Source organism: Scylla paramamosain, chromosome 4, assembly GCF_035594125.1.
Source record: "Scylla paramamosain isolate STU-SP2022 chromosome 4, ASM3559412v1, whole genome shotgun sequence".
Lineage (NCBI taxonomy): Eukaryota > Metazoa > Arthropoda > Malacostraca > Decapoda > Portunidae > Scylla > Scylla paramamosain.
Window position 1 is genome coordinate 28,635,187 of NC_087154.1, and position 13,138 is coordinate 28,648,324.

Sequence of the window (13,138 nt, forward strand, 5' to 3'; positions counted from 1 at the left end):
CTCTCTCTCTCTCTCTCTCTCTCTCTCTCTCCGTGGGTGCTTATAAATTCCTTTTGCATTTCTGACCCCACTATTTTTGTGGGACCGCATATACATAATACATATATAAGCAGCACACACACATTTCAACCCCGCTCCTCCTCCGCTGCCGCTACGCGATATCAATAAAAAGTCTTTCTCAAAAGTGGATTCATTCAGTTCTATCTGAGTGAGAACTTAGAACGTAAAGACAAAGTTGAGTATTCTTCTGATATTAGATTTTGCTCATATTCACAGTTTCTTCAGTGGGACTTAATTCAAAACACCGACACCGGAGTTGAGTCTTTGTTTACAGGACAGGTGGATGTAGTGGCCGGACAGGGTGTCTGGATGCACCTCGCCCGGCCCGTCCTTTGTCGTCGCACGCCTTTCCCTTAGGCGGGACAGGAGTAGTAGGGCACTAGAGACTCCTTTCCCTAACTTCCCGTTGCCGCCTCTCCCCCTCCACCATGTTCCGCCGAGGGATCTCACAGACCTGCTTCTATGAACTGCATTCAAATGGAAATCGAATTCCTATAAAGAGACTATCCTGTAATGAGCCGCAAATTTACTTCCTGCAGCTGTTACAATCGATCCCCGCCGCGGCACAAACCCGAGCCGCTGCTGGCTTGTCCCTCTCCTGGCGGCAGGGAATATTTTCTGACAATGACGCTTGTGGCATCTTTCTTGTGTATTTATTGATATATGCTCAGCGTTCTGTGGGACTTATCAAAATTGCTCTTCAGCTCGCTTGCGAATCCCTGGCATCAGCTATAAAGGTGGCTGAGTTCTGAAAATTGCCAACCATTTTCTGTGTGTGTGTGTGTGTGTGTGTGTGTGTGTGTGTGTGTGTGTGTGTGTGTGTGTGTGTGTGTGTGTGTGTGCGCGCGCGCGCGTCATGCAGTCATAGAACTACAGGATGAATTGATATGTAATTCTTCTCGCTGTCACAAAAAATGCCTTCCCACGCTTGGATTACTTTTGTTTTCTCTGTTTCTCACTGAAATATGAATGTGAAGTGAACGTATTATGCATTTGTTAGCATGGATAACGCACCTGGTTTCACTCTGCACCGAGAGAGAGAGAGAGAGAGAGAGAGAGAGAGAGAGAGAGAGAGAGAGAGAGAGAGAGAGAGAGAGAGAGAGAGAGAGAAAGAGACACACACACACACACACACACACACACACACACACACACACACACACACACACGGAACTCCCATATCTCATTTCACTTACAATGTCAAACGCAACCTAAACTAATAATATTTCTTTCACGAGCCGGGCAGACGGACATAATTGGGGTTCTCTAAGCGAGCCGATCCTCTCGAGGCCCCGAGATTCCCCAGGAGGACAGTAAATCTCCATCCGTCTCCCTTTAATCCCGCCTCCTCCTTTCCTCCTCTCCTCTCCCACCCCACTCCTCCCAACCCTTGCCTCTCCATCCCCATCCGGTCCTTTCCTTCTATCCCAGCTTGGGTCCTCCGCCCTTTCCACCCGCCCCACGATCTTGTAGCAGCAGCAGCAGCAGGAGGAAGAGAGGACACGGAGGGGTTCAGGTTATTAGAGAAGGGGAGGGGAGGTAGCAGTGTTGGTTGAATTACGTTAACTTTGTTCAAGTTATTCACGGCAACTGCTCTTTAGGCCTTTTGACGCGTTCTTTTTCACTCTTTTATTCAAGCGTTTCTTCTTTCACTTTTCTTTTTTCTTTTTTTTGTTTTTATATACTTTAGAAAGGACCACAACTTTTTTTTTTTACTTTGGAAAGGACCACAACTTACTTTTTGGAGGTGTTTTCGTTCTTTTCGTTCATTTTTAAGGGAAATGCCGCCATTCAGGATCGTTTGAGCATCCCCCTCCTCCCCCCCCACCCTCTGCGTCCCTCTAACAGGACCCCGCCTTCCTCCTGATGGATTAATGCTGAATAAGTCCTCGGGATCCTTTTTTTTTTTTTTTTATCACGAGTTAATTCCAAGTTTCGGGATATTTTTTTCCTTTTCTTCTTCACTGATCACAAACATCACAAACATTTCATCATCCTACATAAATATCAAATGACTGGACCTTCTGATCCTCTGCCGGCCATAATCAGGCGAGGTGAGCGGCCTGCAGGTATATCCCTTACTTGATGCGAAGGAGGGATGGCAACCTCTTCTTTACGTTGCCTTGGGATAAGTTCATCGTTCCTGAATACGTATCCCTTTCGCCCAGACTCCTCTTTAGATCTTCCCTCTCGCCTTGCTGAAAGAAGCGTTCGTGCGAGGCTGGCGATAAAACTGTCATGCTCGGGTGCGTTGCCTCAAGCCGTGTGTTTTGCGCCATGATTTGTTGTCTCTCGGAAGCAGGCGAGGAGCGAAAATGTCAACCGGGAACTGTTAGGCCGATAAGTCATGGAGGGTGTAATGACCTGTTGCCTGCAATTCACATGCGTTAAGCGGCTCCGAGGGAATGAATGTGTTTGCCTGATGCGGCTTTACTTACTGCTACTGGAATACTATCTGCTACTGCCTCGTTCCCTGAGTGACGTGTGCTACATGCAGGACGAGGAGAAGGGAGATGCTCTTTTTTTGTTGCTTTGAGTTGTTCTTTCTTCCAGCACCATATGTACTGTACTCTCCTCCTCCTCCTCCTCCTCCTCCTCCTCCTCCTTTTTTGGTAGTATAGTCGCACATACATCCACGTTGTTGTCTGTTCTTTCTTTTGTATTCCTTTGTATTCCTCTTCTTCCCCCTTCTTATCATCAGCATCATCATCATCATTATCATTATCATCATCAGCAGCAGCAGCAGCAGCATTACCATCCTGTATGATTCCACTGCAGGGCAAATTCTTCTCCCTAAGAACTTTTTCATCTATTACTGTTGCCCGTCTGTTCAAGGCCACCCCAGTAAAATACCACCGCTTACACCTGCACCTGTTGTCATGGTTATTAAGATTTATTTATTTTTTTCCTATCTATGATCCGGTAAGTCTAGACAAATGCTTTGGACACCATCCAAAAACACTCAGCGTCTTGACTTGCGCTAAGGTGTTCGTCATCTAAGTAATCGTGGCCTATGAAACACAGAGTGCCGCACACGTGTGGGGTGATATTAGACCTGTTTGTTTCCCTTTACCTAGAGTAACAGAAGGTGACGTGCTGTCTTGTAGTAACTGCAGGAACAGCGTGGGGCGCCTTCACTTACTGCTGAAAACAAAGCAAGGTGCACTTCACCTGAGCAGTACCAGGAAACTTTATAATATATAGTGTTTAGAATTTGTTCCTTGTGTTGCTTATACAAACTAGCATGTTGAGAAAAATTTCTGCGTCATGCATCAGATAAGAATCACTCTTAATGACAATAAGTAAAGCTGTAAAACAAAATCAAGCTACAGTTAAGTTCCATTTTTCCGACACTCAAACATAACACCCTAACACCTTTGCTCCTCCCGTGATCACCTAACACTACATCACGTAAAGTACCTTTACCTTTACCAAATGTACCTTTACGGTGTTATTTTTACATACCCTCACCTAACTGACCCCCGCGCTGTGGTGTTCCTTGCTTGGCGGACACACAATCTCGGCACCGGCAGGAAGCACAAACTCTGCTTCACACGCCGTCCCCGTGCCGGGTCAGCAAAGCAATTATTCTACAATATTTCTTGACCCCACGAGGCACAGGGCGCTTCGTAAGTTTCGCTGGCGGTGCGTGTTGTGGCGTGGGATCCATCTTGGCTACAGTGCTTGTAAAGAGGCTGAGTCGTGAAATAGATACAATGATTGATATCCGGTGCCGCGGAGGGGAGTTCAAGTTTTCGGAAATGTTTGAAACCCAAGGGATGCTGAGGCGGCGAGAGTGAGTCAATCTTCAGATAAAGTTTACCTCGATATTTTTTTTACCTCGATCTATAACGAAGGTGAGACTCTTGGAGGTGAGGCGTGGGGAGTCAGGGGGGACTTTGGACTTTGGAAGGGTTGGTTCTCCAGCAATATCGAAATACTGGAATATTTAGAGTGAAAGACTTGGGAGTGGAAGTGAAGTTAAAGTAAAAACATGACAGAAAGAAGAATGAACCATTGAATGCTTCTCTTTTTTTTTTTGTTGTTGTTGAGTTGGGCTTGGAAAAATTTATTCGTGTAATAAAGAAAAACTGGAATATTTAAAGTAAAAGTAGCAAGACCTGAAGTGAAATTGAAGCAATAAAGGTGCCAAAGGTGAATGAACTTTTTTTTATCCATGTCGTGCAGAAAATTTAGGAGAGGGAGAAATGAAGTAAATCTAAAGGAAACATAAATGAAATACTGAATATCCTCTTTTATTATTGTCTCCCCAAAAAGGGAAGATAAAAAGAAAATGACGAATCATGAAAATGGACTTGCAAGCAAAGCAGTAAGAAGGTTGTGCTGTAGTCAGAGTGAAATGTAATTCAGGTTGAATTAGTCATCTTTTCTAAACTGATCACATAATGGAAGCACAAAAGAGAGATTTACAAAAGCCTCAAAATAGACATTTATCCCAGTATAGCCGAGAAAGGAATTGGCATGCATAGGAGAGGATACAGCAGGGAAGGAGAAAGAGGAGGAGAAGGTGTTGGTGGTGGAGGTGGGGGCGGTGGTAAGAGACGTGGGCAGAGAAAGAGTGGAAAGGAACAACTAAAAGAGAAAATGGAAAGCGTATGAACCAAAAGTCAAATATGGAAAGGCAAGTTTGATAGCATGAAAAGCATCACACAAACATTTACCAACTCTCGCACATGCTGCACAATACACTATAAGGAAATACTCGTACGTATATTCTTAAGTCATAAACAAAGAGACCTTAGAGAAATTACTTCACCCATTTATCACCATTCCTTATTTACACCGCCTCGTGGTGTTCGTTCCTCACCTCTTGAAGTTGAAGATGAAGCGCAGTAGGAGGGAAGAGAGAGAGCGAGTAGGGGAGGGTTAGAGGAAAGGAGGTGATAGAGGGAAGACTTACCTACCTGCAACGCGGGAGTTCAGGGAGGAGACAGAGGAGGAGGAGGGGGAGGAAGATTGAAGAGAAAGGGGAGTGCTTGGTACTAACGTAGAAGAGTAGCGGAGAGTAGCAGCAGGTTAGTGGGTACACCAGAAGATGAGAACGATGGCGATGAGGACGAAGAGGAGGAGGAGGAGGAGGAGGAGGAGGAGGAGGAGGCAAGTGTTAGGAAATTCCATCGTCCTCCCTTCCTCATCTGGGAGCAGGATTTCCCCCACGTGGCCGGTAACAAGGGTCCTTTTTCGAGCCGCCTCCCTCCCGCCGCTGCAGTATTTCGTCGTCCTTCGGGGAAAATTTCACGTTGATTAAGTTTACCGTTTTTTCTCTTCCTTTCTCATCCTTTTTTTTCTCACTCACTTTTCCTCTTCGGGCGATACTTTTAATGTGAGTTTTGAGGCGCCTGACATGCAATGTGGGAGTGATTGCGTGTTGCTTTAGTGGCGGTGGTGGTCGTGGTGGGGTGATGGTGGTGTTTACCCGTGTTATCTATGCTTTTCATTAGTTTTAGTGAACAAGATTTATTTTTCATTACTGGGTCTTTGAGAGAATATTGTTTTCCGATACTCGCCTTGCCGCTGAGGACTGAATCCATCACCATTATGAATTACCTAACATGTATTCTTCTCCCGCCGTTTCTCAGCAGCGGTAATGTGGTGTCTTTGGAAACCTAATGAGCATTCGGGGTCCGGGTCGTGAGAGGAGGCGAGTTTGCTTCACCTTGATACAGAAATAACCGGAATAACCTTGCCCGACAGTTCCGTGCAAAAGTGCGTAATTTGGCGAGTTGAATCATCTTGTGAGGAGAGTGGAGTGAAGCAAATCCTCAGAACTGCAATTGCAATAACAGGAAAGTGGCTGTTGACCTCCGACCTCAACTAGGAAGTGGAAGTCACCGTACCTTTGAGTTATTCGTTTAATGTGGAAAAAAAAAAATATATTTGCCTATTTTTTTTTTTTTTAGTTTTTTTTTTTTTACGGTCACTTCAATAAATTAGAAATTAGCATCCATGGAACTCCTTTCTTCATATTTCTCATTTTCCTTTCATTTTTTTTTCTTACTTTCTGTCACTTCTCTTCTTTTTCCTCCTCCTCCTCCTCCTCCTCCTCCTCCTCCTCCTCCTCCTCCTCCTCCTCCTCCTCCTTTTCCTTCATGCCAACGCAAGCCGGAAGGAATTTTAAGTAAGGAAGAGCCTTCTGTTGTGCTATCCCATCTTTTTACCCAGAAGTTCATTAGAAACATTTCCCAAACAGCCATGGAAGAAGCTACGTAGAGTTGCTGTTTGGAAGTCTTATGTAATCTTCCTCGATATGTTTCTCGTTGATATCCTCATCCTTCTCTTCCTCTCCCACATCCTCCTCTTATTTCTCCTCGTCCTCCTCGTCTACGGCTTTCCTCCTCCTTCAAGTTTTTCGTCAGTGTCTCGTATTGATCACATTAAGGAGAGTCACAGGTCCCCTCGCGACCATCCGGAAGACTGCTACACTACCTGCCTCAGACGATAACCCTGGTCCAGTCCTTTAGGCAACCCCCACCCCCTTCTCTCTCTCTCTCTCTCTCTCTCTCTCTCTCTCTCTCTCTCTCTCTCTCTCTCTCTCTCTCTCTCTCTCTCTCTCTCTCTCTCTCTCTCTCTCTCTCTCTCTCTCTCTTTTTACCTTCACTTCAAAGCCTTCCTCTCCCCCTCGCCTGCCACTCACACCTTGCACTATTCACCCCTTTCTTCTTCCCACCAGTCCTCCCCGGCCCCCTTCCTTGCCTTGTCCTTTCGCCTCTCGCTTTCATAGTTGCCCTGGAGGGTGGCGCGAAGGGTCTAACAGGATGGTTCAAGTAAAATACGTAGTAAAAAAAGGTGATGTGAACACTCCTGAGGCTGCCACTTGCCTTGGTATTGTTAGTTAAGGAGTGGCGTTTGTGTATGTGTGTGTGTGTTTGTGCCCCTCTCCTCTCCACGCCAGTACGTCCTTTCAAGCGTTTTCTGTGCGCTGGTAAATGGTTTTGTTTGGTGTGGAGTGTTTGTGAATGAGCGTTAAATGGGTCTTAGATGTATGCAGTTATTACGGGTGATGTGTGGTTGCTCTAGTTGTAGGAGGAGTGATAGTAGTAAGGGTAGTAGTAGTAGTGGTGGTGGTGATGGTGGTGGTGGTGGTGATATTGGTAATATTAGTAGTGTTTGTAGTAGTAGCAGCAACAGCACCGACATCAGAGAAGGAAAAGAGGAAATATGAATTTTTACTAGTTTCAAACTACGTATAAATTATGCTACACTTGCATGGCTATATTTATTACTCTGTTATAGCATTTAAACTTAAGTCAAGGTCATGTTATCCTGTTCATATACTGTTATCCAAGTTGAAGGTCATGGGTGTTATTTTATTTCCCTTTTCCATCATTTCATTCGTGTTATTTTGACAAGTGCTATTTTCTACATTGTTTTGGCATCTTAGCATCTTTCCCCTGAAGGTCTTCTTTGTTCACACGTTCAGGTCCCTATATAAACTCTGCAAACTTAAAAGTCCTAATTAGATTTCCTCCCCTCTCTTCTTTCCCCCACAGTGCAGCCAACATAAGTTCGTGTCATATTTCCTGATGAGATAAACGCTCTTTGTACTACATGTTATTTTCGTTGTCTTTTGTCATGTCATTTGAAGTGTTCTTGTGTCTCCTAGAGGAAGATTATCACAGTCCGAACTCCCACTCTCGTCTTTAGTGTTATAATTTGCTGTCTCAGTATACTCACACTTATATTCACTTGCAGTTCGTGATATCGTGATTTTCCCTTTTTCATATCTGTAGTTTGCGAGATAGATTTTCCCATGTATGACTTTTTTGTTAATTGTTTTCATGTTTGCTTTTCTTTTCCAGGTGAGTCACGCAGGAGAAGTGGAAGGGAGGGCTAAGGAACATCTCTATGAAGATTGGTAAACGTAACACTGCACGTAGTCTCTCTCTCTCTCTCTCTCTCTCTCTCTCTCTCTCTCTCTCTCTCTCTCTCTCTCTCTCTCTCTCTCTCTCTCTCTCTCTCTCTCTCATCCAGATGTTCTACGGTATTCCAATATCCAATAAGTGGTTTCTTTGCAGCATTAAATATTGACGTAATTATTATAAATTTCACATAGGCATCTTATTCAAGTCCTGCTTCAACTTTTCATAGGTCTCGACGTTTGAGATATGTCTTAATTATCTAAGCATGTCTAAAGAACATTCATACAACTGCGGTACTCAATACATCGTTACGTTAGCATAAATCAGGAACATACCGTGGATAAGATTAAGTTTTGGGATACTCGACTATTGTATTTTCACCTAAACACATTCTCACTCATAATATTAAAATAATTTTCTGAAGAGCCACGTCGTGTAAAAAATGTAGCGCTTATTCAGAAACTCGTAAAGATAGTTGTTCCTTGTAGACTGTGAATGGAATGGAAATCCTTTATGATCTGAGTGACTATGTCTTACAGTGTTTTATTCATCGAGCTTTACATCTATTTCATCAAATTTGTGTGGATAGATGGATGAGGTGTGTGTGTGTGTGTGTGTGTGTGTGTGTGTGTGTGTGTGTGTGTGTGTGTGTGTGTGTGTGTGTGTGTGTGTGTGTGTGTGTGTGAGTGCGTGCCTATGTGTGCTTGCGTGCGTGCTCGTGCGCGCTTCACAACCACATTCATAACCGGAACAGTTAAGCAGATAAACGCAAACATGACCCAATTACTCGAAACTGAACGGGTTTGATCTGATAAAATATTGGTATCGATTAGGCAGAGCAACCGGGAGAGAGAGAGAGAGAGAGAGAGAGAGAGAGAGAGAGAGAGAGAGAGAGAGAGAGAGAGAGAGAGAGAGAGAGAGAGCATTAACAACAAACGAGCTGGCCAAACTCAACACACAGTCTACGTTACTAACAAAACGGGGATCTTATTGCTTCAGAAAATAACCTCGTTGACTTTCTGAAGTGACGGAAGATTTGATAAGCGGAAGGACTGAGCAGATTAACTCTGAAGCGTTTCTCTTAGTCTCGAGTAAAACTTCATTAGATATGATTGTAGTTTTTAATATTCCCGGTATACAGAGTTGATGGAGAAAAGAAATGCTTACATCCTACTTAGAAAATATACTTACTGATGTTGAGCTTGATTGGTAAATTTAGATAAATGAAGTTATGTTGGTAGTTAGGTATAGTTAAAAATAAATTGATAAATAGAGACGAGTAAAAGATTGTTAATTTTTGGAAGGGATAAATAGAAATGGATTTTCAAATTGGTAGATAGGTGGGTGATGAAAATAAAAGATTGGTAGATGAAGAGTAGATAAATAGATATATAAAGTTAATATCTTGACTTATTATCTTCTTATAGGTAGGTGGATATATATATATATATATATATATATATATATATATATATATATAATATAGTATATATATATATATATATATATAATATATATATATATATATATATATATATATATATATATATATATATATATATATTGGTCGATGAAGAGTAGATAAATAGATATATAAAGTTAATATCTTGACTTAATTATCTTCTTATAGGTAGGTGGATATATATATATATATATATATATATATCTATATATATATAACTATATATATATTACTAAACTATATATATATATCTATATATATATATATATATATATCTATATATATAATATATATATATACACACACACACACCACTCACACACAATAGATAGACAACAAGGTAGATAAAACTAATAGACAAATAAGTAAGTTCATAGTTTTGTGGAGGATGGAAATCTTATTTTCTTTTCTTAAGCAAATGCAAACCATCATTTGGATACGCACACTTCCATGAATATGCAATTCGGGGTGGAAAGGATTTTTTTCCAGGAGCTTCATTGAATAAACTGTAATATCCTATTTGCCGATTTATTCATAGGTTCGTCGGGGAAATGGCTCAAGTTATTCAGGAAATCGTGCTCCTAATATATAAACATTTTCTCTCGCTTGAGGTGATATAATTTTTTCTTCTTCCTGCCAAAGGTAATTGTTTGACCTGGACGAATTGCAGCGGGATAATCGTTCTCTTCTGCGGATTTAATGTTTATAAAGCTCTTCTGCAGCGGCGGGGTGAGGCGCGCGACGAGATGGAAGGTGGAGGATGGAACAGAAAGGGAGCGCTGGGAGAGATGAGTGAGTGCAGGCAGAGTGGGCGCGTGGAAATATTGGTGGTTTTGTGTAGATGTTAATGAAGTGTAGAAGAGTCGTGGAGGAGGGTCTAGACGCACGCGCGCACACATTCTCTCTCTCTCTCTCTCTCTCTCTCTCTCTCTCTCTCTCTCTCTCTCTCTCTCTCTCTCTCTCTCATCATCCTTCAACCCCACCTCCTTCTCTCCCTCCTCCGCATTGTGTTCCCCTCCCTCCTCCCTTGCGTGATCCTCGTCTGCTAAGTTCGACCTTTTTGTGTTGGGGTAATTACTAATATTGTGGCCAATTGTTAATAGGCGCATATCCGCGGCCACCAGTTTAGCGAAGCAAGAAATGGACCCAGTAATTGGCTGCGTTTTTCTGTTCCATTAACATATAATTAGGGAGTAGGGGCGTGGGTTATGGGCCGAGTGGAAGTGGCAGCAGGGGCAAAAACACGCTGTCTCTACTCAATCAGTTTGTTTCCTGGCCCTTGATTTTACTTTTTTTTCTTCTTCTTCTTTTTTGTGTGTGTGGGTGGGTGGGTGGCAAAAGATGTTTATTTTTATATGCTATATAATTCTAGTTTTGATATTCACAGCGTCATGTTTGTTCTTGCTTTCAGTTTATTACCTACTGAAAACGATTTATTTATATTTGATTGTTTTTTTATGCAGATTTTTTTTTTTTACACAAAAATTTGAAGGAGTATCACAAAGTGTTTTTTTTTTTTTTTCACCCTCTCCAATATAGTTTCTACATCTCCCAGTATCACCGGTCAAATGTATTTTCTTAATACTTAAACATGAAGTTTTAAGAGGCTCCGCTACATAGAAGAATTTTTCATTTTCATTTCCATGCTTACATTCCCAAGGTCAAAATCTGATGTATTTTCACGATATCCCTGTATTTTTTCTTCCATCTCCCTATGACCTCCGTGAAGCTGAGAGAGGGAGACGAAGAGTCGATATCCTGGCGGTGCCCTCGTGCCTTGCTGCCCTTGACTGTGTGCTGCGTTCAGCGAGAAACTTGCACACCTTGCACTCGTCTGCCTCACCCAATCACGGCGGCGAAGGTGATAAAAGACATATCTGATTTGGTGAGGAGACGAGCATATTGAAGGCGCTCTTTCTAGTCAGTTCGAGGTCTTGCCGACACCTACAATGTGTCCCTCTCCGCCCCGTCACCCCGAAGCCTGCAGCCCCGCACCCTCGCCTTCCCTGCCCCACCTCGCCCCACCTCCTGAGTTGAGACGTTCCCTCGAGGAAGGTGTAAATGCAAAGGGAATAAATGTTTTGTGCTTCAGAATTCATGTTTCTGGATGCAGACGTCTCTCTCTCTCTCTCTCTCTCTCTCTCTCTCTCTCTCTCTCTCTCTCTCTCTCTCTCTCTCTCTCTCTCTCTCTCTCTCTCTCTCTCTCTCTCTCTCTCTCTCTCTCTCTCTCACACACACACACACACACACACACACACACACACACACACACACACACACACACACACACCACACACACACACACACACACACACACACACGCAATCGATGTAACCATAACAGTTAACCTTAATGGGACGACAATATCTGTGTTTTGCTGGCTCTCCAGGCCGCATGAACGTCGTGAAATAAAGGCGAGGAAAAAGAGGCAGAATTCCTTACACACTCTTTGTTCTTGGCGAAATAAGTAAATTGCACAAGAAAATTGGACTAGAACTGTACGTATGCAATTTTCAGACACACTTTTTTCAAACAGACATCAGAAAACACTAAGCGAAGTCAAATCACGGGTGAGATCGATGTGCAAGAGATAACAATAGATATGAGTAATCGAGGATATCTAAAGACTTGCAAATCGCATGCCTACCCACGTTTCTCACTGCCTGGAGCCGTCGTGTCGCACTGCAAGGCACTATGAGGCGGCTCCTCCAGCTTCTGCGCGCCACCAGATTACTGAGGATCGCTCGAGTGTCGGTGATTAGCGGTAATGGACGCTATTCTGCATCCCCTCATTGAGAGCTGCCGACACGTGGCGACTAATGGACTCGAGCGATGTAGCCGATAAGCACCGTCTGTGTCCCTCCTGCGGGTGGCGTGAAGGAGCGGCTGGAGGCTGGCGTGGAGAGGGAAGAGGACGCCACGCAGAAAATCGGTCTGCTGAGAAAATGTAGGTGGTGGAAAATGTAGCTGGTGATGGGGACTACAATCAACGTTCTTTCTTTCCCGCGTGGAGTTAAAAGCGGCTGTTATAAAAGTTATGCAGTAATCAAAATAAACTTTTTTTACGCCACAGATAACTTTAACTGTTACAAACAATGCAGAGCTTTTGAGAACTGCACTGAGTTTTTTTTTTTTTGACATGGAAATGAAGAACTTAGTTTTTTTTTCGTTTTGTTTTATTTTTTTCATGTTGCATAATAAAACGCAATCAGATCTGTTGAAAAAAGAGCGATCATGAAAAATGCATACTTCAATATCCTCATGCATACTTCACCTGCAGGCCAAGTAAAGAAAAAAATGAAGTGGCAAATGAAATCAAATAAAAAAAATATATACAGAAGCACGAAAAAAATGGTGATCCATATAACACAATACAAATATTTACCCACTGTTGGCCAGAAGAGGAGGAGGAGGAGGAGGAGGAGGAGGAGGAGGAGGAGGAGGAGGGGAGCCTGTATACAGTTAAGTGACCGAGCACGACCACCACTGCCCACCGCCAGCTTGCACAGGCAGACGAAGGAAACCCTGTGACTCGTACTCGGCTTCCGTTTGTGGCAGGTTCTAGGGAGCAAATAATTTTGTTCCTCTCGACTGTCTGGCCCTAATCCCCCGGTCAGGTCCCTTCTGCTTCCCCCTGGGCAATTTTGTGGCCGGTGGGGTTTATCCAGCGCAGGAAGTAATCGAATGTAGGATCGGCAGTGAAATATTGGCTTTTGTTCCCCTTTTGTTTGATTAA

General features: G+C 43.1%; 1 long non-coding RNA gene across 1 annotated transcript in view; it reads left to right on the forward strand.

Moving 5' to 3' along the window:
- LOC135099944 (uncharacterized) overlaps positions 1–11,714 on the forward strand; it is a 40,524-nt gene extending 28,810 nt beyond the window's left edge. The window contains exon 2 of the long non-coding RNA XR_010268458.1: positions 11,132–11,714. This is a non-coding gene — a long non-coding RNA (uncharacterized LOC135099944). The remainder of the gene's footprint in view (positions 1–11,131) is intronic.
- Positions 11,715–13,138: the final 1,424 nt, after the last annotated feature.